Source organism: Ursus arctos, unplaced genomic scaffold, assembly GCF_023065955.2.
Source record: "Ursus arctos isolate Adak ecotype North America unplaced genomic scaffold, UrsArc2.0 scaffold_10, whole genome shotgun sequence".
Classification (NCBI taxonomy): domain Eukaryota; kingdom Metazoa; phylum Chordata; class Mammalia; order Carnivora; family Ursidae; genus Ursus; species Ursus arctos.
Window position 1 is genome coordinate 23,771,726 of NW_026622764.1, and position 11,350 is coordinate 23,783,075.

Here is an 11,350-nt window from a genome sequence, read left to right on the forward strand (position 1 = left end):
AATTCTTCTCAAAAGGAATGTGTATATATACAAAACAAAAAACCTAGATGAAAACTTATAAGACTATTAATGTAATATTGATGATGTGGAGTTGTCTACATGATAATTCTAATCCCATATCCTGTTCAAAAATCTGACTTTCTTACCTATTTTTAAAGCATGCAAATAGATTCTGAAACAATATGAAACAAAATGCCTGCCTTGACAATATAGTATGCTTTTTTAGAGCTCAGCAAACTATTGCCTTCTTTTATAATCACCTAAGAAATACAGTGTATAAGCAAAGTTATGAAATTCTCTGCCCCTTGAAGTCTGTGCCTTTGCCCTGACATCTGGGAATTCAGTAAAAGATGAAAGGACTTCTTCTGGCAAAGGCCTTTGAGCACTAGTGCTAATCCCTTCACTCTGGCTTCAGAGCACTGTGCAGTTTAAGATAATAAAGACCTCCTTTCGCATTTGATTGGCAATACTGTCAAAGATCCTTAGTGCTTCCATAGGAAGTATCATACATATACATGCACAGATAGGTTAAATATAGAATTTACAATGCCAGAAACTCTGTATCTTCTAAATATGGAGTTTATCATATTCATAATAATCAGTCATTACATTTATACTGCTAGTTGTCCTTTTTGTAATAATATTAACAATGTCTTATAATAAACAGAATGGTTGGTGTGACTAAAATATATGATTGATAGAGAACAGTTCTAAATTAGGTGACTGGAAAACCTGAGCACGACACTTTTGTTGACACACGAAAATTATTGATATTTTCATTACATAGCATAGTAAATGTTACATACTTACACCAGTAGGTGACAACTATCTGGAATAAACTTTAACAAGTGTTTATAAGTTTCTAAAGTCACCATACATGCTGAATTTTAAAGAAAATTTCATGATATGATCGAAAACTTCAAGTTGAAAAAAATTAATGAAATTGAAGACATTTTTCAAAAATGAGGATTCATTGTAATAATAGAAACTCCTTTAGGGCACCAAGGTGGCGTAGTCAGTTTAAGTGTCCGACTCTTGATTTCTGCTCAGATCATGATCTCAGGGTCATGAGATCCATCCAGACCTGTGTCAGGCTTTGTGCTGAACAGGGAGTCTGTTTGAGATTCTCTCTGCATCTTCCTCTGCCTCTCCCCACCTCCCTCTCTCTCTCTCTCAAATAAATAAATAAATCTTTTAATAAAAATAATAATGATGATGATGATAGAAACTCCTAGTTTGGAAAATAATTCTGAAAGTGTATGCTGTCATAATTTAAGAGGGCACAAAGTTTTTGGTTAAAAGAAATTTAAAAATGTTTCTTTCCCCTTATCACCATCATCATTGATTAGATTTATCTAGTGTTTACTGTATGCCTAGTACAGTTAACCCTTGATCAACAGGGGCTTGAATAACATGCACTTATAGGCAGTTTTTTTTGATACAAAACAATACTATAAATGTATCTTCTCTTCATTATGATTTTCTTAGTAACATTTTATTTTTTCTAGCTTACTTTATTGTAAGACTACTGTACCCAATACATATGCAAAATATGAGTTAATTGATTGTTTACATTATTGGTAAGGCTTCTGGTCTGCAGTAGGTTATTACTTAGTTAGGTTTTGGGGCCTCCAAAGTTATAGGGGATTTTCAATTACAGGGCCAGTCAAGGCCACTAACCACTGTGATATTCGAAGATCGATTGTACTGTTTTACTTGCTTACATGTCTTACATGGATTGTTTTTATTTAATTTCATAACATTTCTAATAACTACCTTAGTACATGAAAATATTAATGCTTAAGAAGATTAAGTATCTGGCCCCATTTTACATGGCCAGTAATAGAGGAGGCTGAGATTCAACCTAGAATCTTGGATTTCTTCATAAAGCTTGAGTTTTTGACTACTTCATATTTACATGTTTACCCTAGCAGTCATCAAAATGCCACCTGGAGGATAGTACTGATAAAATTCTGTTTAATGTTTTAACTGAACAAAATGGTGAAAATGAGTTAGTCTGCATAATGTAAGAAATGATGGATAATGTGGGATTGACGTATAGTGGTGCTTTGTGGGTGCTTTTAAGCCAGAAAGTTTCACAAATATTACACAACCAGAAATTAGGTTAAAACATTTCTTCTAAAATTGCAAATAAGCCCTTCCTCTCAAGGGTTAACAACATGAGGTTAGGTCTCTTAGATATTCACACATATGTCTGATAATTAGATTGCTTAACACTTAGGATAAATTGTGATTCTTATGGAATGAGAAAGTGTGTTTTTGGTTGGGGGGGAGGGCAAGAAGTGTAAATTGCACAGACTCGTTTAAGTGGGATGCCACCGTGGGGGACTTTAATCAAATTAATGTAATATTCATATACCCCACAATTCCTTCTACAGATTTAATATGCAGTTTAAATATTCCTACAGCAATACTCCGCATCAAAATTTTTTCTCAACTTAATCACTAATTCATTTTGGTTTGACTATGTATAATATTTACATTTTTTATAATTAAAAATAGTAAAAAATAATCCTTCAAATGTTATAGAAAAACATAAAATTAAAAATATTGACAGTATTTTTAATCCTTTATCATGAAATTGCAAAAATTCTTAGATTAGCAAAAGCCCTTATTTTTCATAAAAGGAACATACAAGATTGGATTACACAATTAACAGGACTAATTAAATTGCATTTGTATTTAGTGAGCACTTTTCAGTTTGGAAAAAAAAGTTTCATAATTTTAATTTGCAGCCTTATTGCTTTTCTCCTAATCACAAATCTCCTGCAAAGAGTATTTAATTAGAGTCACTCTTTAAACCATTAGAATATAATTTTTGCCCTAATTTTTCCACTACTGAAGTTACCAGGTACCCTAGTCATCTCTCTATGACAACATTTTTCTTAACCTTTTCACATTATTTGGACATACTGTTTAGTGACTTCTTGAAAAACTGCTACCCCTTTCTTCCACAACAGTAACTGCTTTCCTCTTCTCACTCATTGTGATCATCTCTTGCCACCTCCTCTTCTACCTGTCATTTAAGTAATGCCTGATTTTTTTTCTACACTCTTTCTTCCTAAATTCATAGTGGTCCAAGGTTTAATTACTGTCAATACATGGGTAATTTCCAAACTTTTTTCCTCAACTTATATTTGTTCTGGGAGATAAAGATATTTACATCCAACCACTTAGTCCATATTTCAACTAGATAACTTTATTGATTTATATATATTTACATAGTTATATATATAGTTATATATATAGTTACATATAAATCAATAAAGTTATATCATTATATTAGAAATCTTCACTTTCTTCCAGCTCCTGGAAATCATTGCTATGTTTTCTTTCTCTATCAATTTGCTATTTTGGATATTTCACATAAAAAGAGTCACACAACATGTGACTTTTCGTATCTGGCTTCTTTCACGTAACATTATGTTTTTCAGGATCACCTGTGTGGTTGAATGTACCAGAACATGATTCCTTTTAATGGATAAATAATGTCCTGTCTCACGATTTAGTACCTTTTGTTTTTCTATTCATCAGTTGATAGATTGAGATGTTTTCCCTTTTCACATATTATGAATAATGCTATTATTAACATTCTTGTACAAATTTTGGTGTGTTTTTGCTTCTCTTGGGCATATACGTGGAGAGTAGCAGTGCTGAATCACATGGTAACACTATGTCTAATGTTTTGAGGAACAGCAAAACTAATTTATAAAGTAGCCTCACCATTATATATTCCCAGTGGCAATGTATGATGATTCCGATTTCTTCACAACTTCGTTAATGCTTGTTATTGCCTGTCTTATCATATTCCTGCTGTGGGTGTGATGTGGTCAGTCACTGAGGTTTTAATTTGTGTATTGTAATGACTGATGATATTCAGCACCCTTTCATGTGCTTATTCTCCATTTGTATATCTTCTTTGGAGATATGTATGCTCAAAATCTTTGCTCATTTTTAAATTGTGTTATTTGTCTTTATATGGTTGAGTTTTACACAAGTTCTTTATATATTCTGGGTATTAGAATCTTATCAGATATATAATTTTCAAATATTTTCTTTTTGGGGGAGGAGAGATGCTATTTATTTATGACAAATATTCTACATCTGTGATCCTCTGTAGTCAGAAGTTCCTTGAAATGGTGCCATAGGCCTTGGCCAGTTGGAGGATGGAATCATCCTGCAAATGGCCCCACAGAGAGCATAGGTTTTAAACTGGCTGTTCAACCTGCCTGTCACCTTGTCAGCCTCCATCATGTTCATCTGTCTGGATGCATGGTCCGTGGCCTGGATGATGTGGTTGTTGGCAGAGTATTTCCACCAAATGTACAGGTCCAAGAACTCGTGGGCATTGTTTTGCATGGAGCGCTAGTGCAGAACAATTTGCATATAATTTCTATTCTCTGTAATCTTTTATTTCTTTTTCTTAATTTCACTCACTAGACTCTTTAGTACTACGTTTAGTAGAAATGTCCTGAACAGGGGCTTCTGGGTGGTTCAGTAGGTTAAGCGCCAGACTCTTAATTTCAGCTCAGGTCATGATCTCAGGGTCTCTGAGATCCAGTCTAGCCTTGGGCTCTGCACTCAGAGCAGAGTCCACTTGAGATTTTTTCTCCTTCTGCCCTTGCCCCCACTCGCACATGCTCTATAAATAAAAAAATAAAACAAATAAATAAATAAAAATGTTTTTAAAAAAAGGAAGAAAGAAAAGCAAATTAAACTGAACAGATATTTTTTTTTTCTTGATCTTTGCTGGTGAAATCATTCAGTCTTTTCTATTTAAGTACAATATTACCTATGGGTTTTTCTTAGATATCCATTATTAGGTTGAGGAAGATCTCTGCTTTTCCTAGTTTGTTGAATATTTTTATCATGGAAGAGTGTTCTGTTTTCTGAAATATTTTGTCTGCTTCTATTGAAATGACATAGTAGCTTTTGTCTTTTATTGTATGATATAATACATTGGTTTTTGTATTTTGATCAGCTTACATTCCTGAGGTTATGACAGCACCTGGGTTATGAGATTTAGTCCTCTTTACGTTTTGGCGGATTTAGTTTGCTGGTATATTGTTGAGTATCTTTTTGTTTATATTTGTAAGTTATCCTGGCCCATAATTTTCTTTCCTTTTAGTACCTTGGTCAAATACTGCCATCAGGGTAATACTGACTGCATAAAATGAGTTGAGAAATCTTTCCTTCGCCTCTTCTTTTTTGGGTAAAGAGTTTGGGAAAGATTGGTGTTATTTTTTCTTTATTTTGTAGATTTCACTAATGAAGCCATTTAGTTCTGGGATTTGATTTGTGGGGTATTTTCTAAGTACTAACGTATTACTTTACTTCTTATAGTTTATTCAATTTTTCTATTACTTCTTAAATAATTTCTAGTAGATTGACCCTTTCTAGGATTTTGCCATTTTCAGCTAGATTGTCTAATTTGTTTTCATACAAACTATTTATTATATTCCTTTTTGATCATTTTTTATTTCTGTAAGGCAGGTAGTATGTTCCCTCTTTCCCAGTTTTAGTAATTTGAGTTTGTTCTTTTATTTTGTTGGTCAATCTACCTATGGGCTTGTCAATTTTATCTTTTTAAGATTCAACCTTTGTTTTTTAAAATTTTCGCTATTGTTTTACTATTCTTTATTCCATTTATTTCTGCTTAAGTCTTTATTATTTCTTTCCTTTTGAGTTTAGTTTGCTTTTCTTTTTTTAATGTCCTAAGGTGGTCATTTGCTGTATTGTGAATTGCCTGTTTAGTTAGTTTTCTGAGCTACCTCTCTAAAGTCTGTATTGTTTTTCATGTGTGACGACTGAGTCTGTGATGTGTAGCTTAGTGATAAACTAATGTTTAAACAGAAATTTATTCAAATTCCTGGAACCAATAAGTCTCCAGTCTTTGCCAAAGGGGCCCTACGTGAACATTATGGCATGCCTCCAACACTCAGCCAGTCAGTTTACAATTCTGCTTTAATCTACACTTTCTGCTAAAGTGTAGTCTCAAGGTTTGCCAATATTGAGATCTTAGGGCCTTTTTCAGATTTCGCTGAGCATCTGCACAGTCCTACACATGCATATAGTCTAGAGTCCCAGGGAGTTTTTCAAAGACACCTATGGCATCTCATTCCCCAGCTGTTCCTTCTAAGTTTTTTGGTTTGCTCCAATCGATTATTATCCATCTCTTCAGATAATGGTGATATTAACTAATTATCTCTAACTATTTTCTCCTCCAGGGGAAAAGCCTGCTCACATTGGGGAAGCTCTGAGTCAGGTTAATGCTAATCAGCCTAACAATTTGCAATTTCTTGGAACAAATAGACAAATCAAATAGTGCGGAATCTCTAGGAATTGGGCTCAAAAAGGAGCTTCAACAGCATTCTGCCCTCTCCAACTCTGCAGCCTTCTACTTTTTATCATGATTGCGGACTGTTGGTTTTAGAGAATGCTCTGGAGCTGGAGACAGGGATGGAAATGAGGCAAGAAAAAATGTCATAAGCTCACTGTTCTTACTAACTTTTAGCTATTTTTCTTAAAGAAATTCTCCCTAGATTTTTACGAGACTTTGGCTAATTTCCAGATTTATAAAAAATTGAATTCTCACAATTTTTGTCAGTGTTCTCATTATTTTTATGAAGATATTTTATAGAAGACCTTACTCTGCCATTTTCATGTTTTTTTAAAGATTTTTTTATTTATTTGGGAGACGGGAAGGACAGAGGAAGAGAATCTCAAGCAGACACCCTGCTGAGCATGGAGCCTGATGCGGGGCTTGAACTCACAATCCTGAGATCATGACCTGAGCTGAAGTCAAGAGTTGGACACATAACCAACTAAGTCACACAAGCACCCCCATTTTCACCCTTTTTAACTGTTAAGATGAGTTAATATTGCTTTCTCAAGAAAATCTTTCCTGGGGCACCTGGGTGGCTCAGTCGATAACTGTCTGCCTTTGGCTCAGGGCATGATTCCAGGATCCTGGGATCGAGCCCCACATCAGGCTCCTCCGCTGGGAGCCTGCTTCTTCCTCTCCCACTCCCCCTGCTTGTGTTCCCTCTCTCAGTGGCTAACTCTCTCTCTCTGTCAAATAAATAAATAAAATCTTTAAAAAAAAAAATCTTTCCTGCCCCTTGAGTCTAAAATAAGTCCTCAAAACATACTTTTTTAGAATGCATAGTAATTATTGTGTTCATAATATTTGTAATTAATTGTGAGGTTAGAGCCTAAAATCTGTATCTTCCATGGTTATAAGCTAGATGAAGACGTTGCTTTTCTTGATCATTGATGTGTTACCAGTACAAGTACAGTGTCATTCACATAATAGAACTGTTGTAAATATTTTTGAATGAATAAGTAAATGGGTGAATAAATGAATTTGAATTTCACTTAAAAGTATATTCATATACTCCATTTGAATGACTGTGATACCTCAGGAATTGAAACAACTCGAGACCAATTTAATGAAAATTTATAAAACCAGAAAGAATGTTTAAAGATAATAGTCAGCATAGGCTATATCTTGTAGTAGTAACTAACAACCTCAAAACCGTAGTTGGAACACAAAAATAAAGGCTTTTCTCACTCCTACCAAACATCGATTGATGTTACATGTTTACCTGTTGTTCTAATCCATATTATCTTCATGTTAGAACTCAGACTGTAAAAGAAGCTTTTATCTTCAACATTGCTACTTTCTGTGGAGGAGGGAAAGGACATTGCTAGCCACATCTCCCTCTTAAAGCTGCTCTTAGAAATGTGACATGCCACTTCTGTTTACATTTAATTGGCAAGGATAAATCACATAGGCAATCCTAATTCAAGAAGACATACATGTACAATCCTCCAATAAAGTGAGGTACAAAAGTTGTATGGACAAGCCACATGGAGAGGAAAAAATAATCTTCTGAGAAGAACAAATATGTGTAAACAATAATATAACCTACCACAATATTGGCCCCCAGTCTAATATTAATTTTACCAAACCGCACTAGGCCTGATCTTGCTATTTTTGCAAGTAGATTTAAAAAAAAAAAAAAAAACTTCATGAGTATTTTTTTAATGGGGGCAATGCATTAAAAATTGGCCTACATAATGCAAGTTCCATTTTGAGTAATGTTTGGTAACTGAACTTTAAGGTGCTTATATAGAAAGTGATTCTACTATATATAAAAACAATTTACTGCAGAGATTTGTTCACAGTTCATTAAATAGCTGTTCAAAACTGGCCTGAAACTTTCCAGAACATGTTTAAGATTTGTAGAAATGACACCTTGGATATAAAAGTAAAATAAAACATTACTTTGACTCCTGACATATCTGGAATGAAAACACATCAATCACCCAAAGCCTGAAGTACAACATGATGCTCAGTGCTGAGAAAGTCTCCTTGAAAATACTGTCTGACAGACGTATTGTGATATTCCTTTTTTCCAATTTTTTTTTCAAAAATTAGAAGTTCAGACAGACCTTAATGAACAATACTTAAAAAACATCTGTACCATACATTCCTTAGAGTGCATGTTTTACTGCAGACAAATAGAAAAAACTAGAGTAGGACACACTCTGAACAACAACTTGAATGTTTCATCTATAAATAACATTTTTTTGTATAGGCATTTTCTAAATCTAATTTTTCATATGCTTAGAAAAAGGAAACAGATCAATCAAAAATTACTCTTGGGCCTTACATTGTGTTAGGTGATTTGAAGGATACAATTGAAATATATAAAATAATTCCTGCCCTGAGGTAGCTTACAGGTAATAATTCCTGCCCTGAGGTAGCTTACAGTTAAGATGATAATTTAAGGCAAAATTAAATAATTAAGAATAAAAAAGTATAAAAACTCTAGTACAAAATTCTGGTTGGAGACAAGAGCTTCAATTTAAATATCAAAAGCTTTTTAATCCAATCCTAAAGATGGGGAAACAAACAAAAAGGTTAGGTTAAAGATAATTTTATATATATATGATCATGAATGCCTATATATTATATATATAATATATATTATGACTATCTACATATTATAGATAATACATATTATATTATTATATACATATATACAACTATAATATACATATTTATTTTATTATTTATTTTTTACCTAACCTCTTTGTTTTATATAAAATAAAATTATGTTATGTTTTATATAAAATACTAACATCAATACACAGAAATGGAGAAGACTTTAGTATATACTTTCTGACACTTTGGGAATTTTCTGTATCATCTTTAGAAGAATTCTAGCAAGAAAGCCGACAATTTGGGACAGGAAGCCAATGGAAGAAGGTAACTTGAAAATAAATAAAATAGTACATAACAAATTGGATGGTAGATGTACTGAAAGCAGTGCTTAAAACAAATTGATGTTGCACAAGAAAAAATCTGAAAAGTAATGAGCTAAAGATCAAATTCAGAAATTTACAAAAAATACAAGAGAATAAAACCATAGAAATAAGAAAGAGAATAATAAAGAGCAGAGCATGATATTATAGAAAGGAGAGATACTGAAAAAAACCCGAAGTTGATATTTATAAAACATCAAGAAATTTGACTAACTTTAGACAGATTGATAAGAAGAAAATAAGAAGGCACACAAAAAATATTAATAACTCTACATCTGAAACTAATGATGTACTATATGTTGGCTAATTGAAATTAAATTTAAAAAAGAAAGAAAAATATATTAGTAATAAAGAGACATAGATATATAATATAGATTTTAATGGTGATATAATAGATTATAATATAGATATAATAGAGATTTTGTATAATACAGTTGTATAAGATAGATTTTAATAGTGTAAAAATTAGTAAGAAGTTATGGTGTCTACATTTAGGCCAAAAAATTTAAATTAGGAACAATTTCCCAGAATTCTAGAATGTTAGTAAAAACTGACTCAATAGATTAGAGAACACAAGTAATTCTAGAACTATTAATGGAAAGGAATGAGTAGGGTTTTTTTTTTTTTTCTAAAATAGAAAACTCTAAGCCTAAAATCCTTAATTAGCCAAACATTCAAATTATAAGTAATTTCAGTTGCATAAAAATTATTCCAGGGGCGCCTGGGTGGCTCAGTCGTGTCTGCCTTTGGCTCAGGTCATGATACCAGCGTTCTGGGATCGAGCCCTGCATCAGGCTCCCTGCTCAATGGGAAGTCTGCTCCTCCCTCTCCCACTCGCCCTGCTTGTGTTCCCTCTCTCACTGTCTCTCTCTCTGTCAAATAAATAAATAAAATCTTTAAAAAAAATATTACAGTACATGACAAGAGGGAACACTATTCACTTATTTTAGTAAGCTACTATAATATTGATACTAACACATGACAAGAATCACATATAAGAGGGATAGAATTTCATAAGTAGATTGAAGGATTAAAATCATTCAATGACCTTAACAAATATAGAAAATTCATTGATGTATTTCTACATCCACTAACAAAAATTCTTAATAAAGCAGAAATAGATTTCTTTAACTTGATAAACAGAATTCTCAAAAATCTATTGAGAATAACAAGGTTAATTATGAATCACCAAAAAATATGCTCTTTTTTTTTTCTTTTTAAACATGCTGTTTCAAAAGAGTGTTGGGTGCCTACTTTATCCATGTATCCAATGCTCTTCACTGTGTATGCAAGTATTGTATGCAAATACTAACTAGAGCAAAAGGAGAAAGGAAGAAAAGGAAGGAGGGAGGGAGAGATGGAGGGAGGAAGGAAAGGAAAAAAAGGAAAGAAGGAAAAGCTAAAAGAATTGAGAAGGAAAAAAATTCTGTCATTTTTCCAAATGACATGGTTTCCAAATTTAAAAGCAAAAGCTCCACTGATAATTTAGAGTTAACAAGACAAGTTTTCAAAATAGTTGAAAAGAAATTCAATAGACAAAATTTAGTTGAATGTCTGCATACCTGCAACAGTTAAAAATACATTTTACAAAAATAAAAACATAGAATACTAATAATTATAAGACAAACTATAGAAGCCATCTAGAAATAGTTATGAAACATTATCAAAAGGCATTTAAAAAGTCTGAAATAAATATGTAAATATATGATGGTCAGGGGTTGGAATACAATGTGACAATATTCAGTCCTTCCAAGTGAATCTTTAAGGTTAATGAAATTCCAATCATGACACAAAAATTATCTTAAAAAAAGGATAAAAAATTCTCAATGTACTAAAAACAATAGAATTCTTCTCAAGCTGATAAAGAATGTCTATAAAAACCTATAGCTAGCATCATACTTAATGGTGAAAAATGTGAAACTTTCTCCCTAAAATCAGGTACAAGGCAAAGATGTCCCCTTCTCACCACTCTTTTTCAACATCATGCTGGAAGTTC

At 32.7% G+C, this 11,350-nt stretch overlaps 1 pseudogene; it reads right to left on the reverse strand.

Annotated features, from left to right (window-relative positions):
* Positions 1 to 4,141: 4,141 nt before the first annotated feature.
* LOC113251075 (40S ribosomal protein S21-like) lies at positions 4,142 to 4,380 on the reverse strand (annotated as a pseudogene).
* Between the last annotated feature and the right edge of the window lie 6,970 nt (positions 4,381 to 11,350).